The following is a 3,102-nucleotide window of genomic DNA, read 5'->3' on the forward strand; positions in this document are numbered from 1 at the left end:
ACAACAGGATGCCGCGAACCGCCTCTCCGACGTTCAGGTCGATCGTTTTCGGCGGAAGTTGAAACGGGACGAGTCGACGACGGGTCCCGTTGCCGTCCGGACCCTTCGGGACGGCCGAAAGTCCGTCGAGAGGATCATCCGAAAGGAGACGGTCTTCATCGTCCGACCGATGCCGCACCTACGAGTTTTCCGATATTTTCTTCGACGGATCTTCAGGTTTTCTTCCTTTCTTCCGTCTTTCTCTCTTCGTAATTTCGTGTCCGACCTGCGTCGTCCGAAGTCGGGGTGAAGATCGAAGAAAAAACGCCAAAAATAACAACTCGTCAGCCACGCACACCGCGTTCGAATGTCTAACGGTCCAACTTGGATTTTCGAAGATCGCCGAATCCGAGGGACGATAAATAATAATAATAATAATAATAATGGTAATAAATAATAATGTTAATAATAATAATAATGATATGATGATTATAACGATAATTATTATAGATAGGTAAATAGAAACACAGGTCTCCTCTCGAAAATCGGAACTTCCTGATATTACTTACATATTTCGGTCGATCCAAATGTGGGAATCTCGTCGTCGTCGGAGCAAGCAGCGCGGTAGGTGGGGTGAAATTCTGGATTTTCCACCGCCGCCGGCGGTCGAAAAATGTGCGACGCGGGAGATCGCCAGTCCGTCTAGTAGTCTCTCTTGTCGTTAGAGCGTGACGTGGTGGTTGTTGTGGGATTTCCCGTTAGTTCGGTCCGACGTCGGTCGTCAGAGGGTAAGTGCATACGGAAACGAAACGCATCGCGTTTTGATGTTCATATTCGTGCATCGGAATGTTAAAAGCAATATATTTTACACCAACGATCACACCTAAACACCACGGCAACGGCCATACCACGTTGAAAAGCACCGGTTCTCGTCCGATCACCGAAGTTAAGCAACGTCGGGCGCGGTCAGTACTTGGATGGGTGACCGCTTGGGAACACCGCGTGCCGTTGCCCCCCAACACTTTTTGTTTTTTTTTGAAATCCATAGCAACCACCGAACCGATTTGTTTTTCGTGCAGGTATTCGGAAACATGCACAGACCCGTATAATGTAGATTCATAGCTTTAAGTACTAGATAATTAAGAAAACAATTTTTTTTGTCGATTAATTGTAAACAATTGCAGAATAAAAACTCGTCAAACGGTAAAGGTTGTCGTTCGATCACCGAAGGTAAGCCACGCGGGCAGCGGTCAGCACTTGGACGGGTGACCGGTTCATTATATTCCTTCCGTGAGTTTAACAAAGATAACATATGCAAATGTCGTAAGTGCGACGAGGAAGACGGCGATCTTTTAATGTAAAAAAAATATATATTAGGTTACGCGTACATGCCACTTTGACTGCTGCTTTATTTTTTTGGTTTTTAAATAATTAGAGATCTGAATTCAACATATCAGTTCTATGTTATAATGGACAGACAATGTTGTATTCTTGGCCCCTAACACGTTAAGACCAACATAAAAACTAGAATAACTTACCATTCGTTAAACGTTAAACAATTTCGAACCACGTTTTTTTGAGCTCGAACAAACTCATAACACAACACTCATTTATTAGTCACTGGACCATTGTAAAACGAGAAGAGAGAAAAACCATGCGAAACTATTTTTAAAACGAAGAGAATAAAGGTTTTAAATGGTAGGGCTGTATGACAGACTTGTCAATTATCGTGGGGGGTACGGCTGAGATTTATGACGAAATCGAGCGGCGCCGGCGGTCGGTCACTTTCACGAAAGAGGTCTAAACACGGGTCGTTTACGATACCCTCTGGTTACTAGAAAAGTTCTAGACAGATGTTTGTCGGCTTTTCGAGGTATTTATTTGTGAGTCCAAAGACTCAATGGAGTAATATCGGACTGAAATTCCAAGATTTTGCTGTGTAATCCAAAAAACTATGTTCCTCGTAACATTTAACGATGTGTTAATTCAACTATTATTTTAATTTTTCGTATACGTATTTATACTAAAAAGTACAGCGCTTCCAACAGTGAATTGTGAATTGAAAATGTTTCAAAGAAAGATCGATAGTTTTGAAAAAAATTACATATTAATAAATTTAGATAGATTTAGAAGTATACATTGCACTTACTTTTCAAAATTATTGTACTTCTGATTTGGTTGAAATAACATAATATGTAGCAGTCATAGTCTTGTGTACATTGCAGTCGCGGCTGGTGTTGGGTAAAACCTTTATTTTTTAGGGGGTCATTACCCAAATGACCTCATGGACCAGCCGTTCCTGTTAGGTTTTATATATCAAATTGATTCGTCTGTCTTTTTCATCATGCCTTCGAAAAGCGAGCTCCTGTTTCGCCAAAGTAACTGTGACGTCAATTAAATACGATAATAAAATTCGGTTTTTCCGAACTTATTGTGAGTGAGAGCAGTGAGAGCATCTTCTTTTCGTATCCCACCTCCACCCGGCGGCAGTAGTGCAGTGCTTATCAACATAATTACCGGCGTCTCGCCTCCACATTTTGACTTTTTTGTGTTTTATGTGTTCTCTAAGTCCAAAATTTTTAAATTTTTAAAAAGAGATTGCGGTACTATTCCTGTTGCTGAAATTATAATAATATATTTATTAATTTTTGTATTATATGTCTGTGTTATATTGTGTGAATTTGGAACAGCTATATCTAAAAGATATGCTTGCTTTTGTTGTTTATTTAAAATAATAATGTCTGGTCTGTTATGCTGAATGTGAATGTCAGTTAAAACTGTGCGATCAAAATATAATTTGTAATTGTCATTTTCTAAACAACTTTCTGGTTTATAAATGTAATGTGGTTGTGTATCCTTTAATAAATTGAATTTAACTGCTAAATTCATGTGTATAATTTTTGCGAATATATCATGACGTTTTTTATATTCGCTGTGAGCCAAAACGGTGCAAGATCTTGTATTGCAAATATAAAACCCTCAGCTCTTTAAAATATCTCCCATGTAAAGACTTTTGTTTTATATTTGCTATAGTGTCATATCACGAGCTCTATTGAGAAAATAATTTTTTAGTGAAGCAATTTGATTGTGTTGTAGAATTTCTAGATTTGAAAAACCCCTACC

At 39.1% G+C, this 3,102-nt stretch overlaps 1 non-coding gene across 1 annotated transcript; it reads left to right on the plus strand.

Moving 5' to 3' along the window:
- The first annotated feature begins 873 nt into the window (after positions 1-873).
- On the plus strand, positions 874-993 carry LOC138140734 (5S ribosomal RNA). The gene has a single exon (XR_011162730.1). It is a non-coding gene; the product is annotated as a 5S ribosomal RNA (ribosomal RNA).
- Positions 994-3,102: the final 2,109 nt, after the last annotated feature.

The sequence above is a fragment of the Tenebrio molitor genome, unplaced genomic scaffold (genome assembly GCF_963966145.1).
Source record: "Tenebrio molitor unplaced genomic scaffold, icTenMoli1.1 SCAFFOLD_183, whole genome shotgun sequence".
NCBI classification, from domain to species: domain Eukaryota; kingdom Metazoa; phylum Arthropoda; class Insecta; order Coleoptera; family Tenebrionidae; genus Tenebrio; species Tenebrio molitor.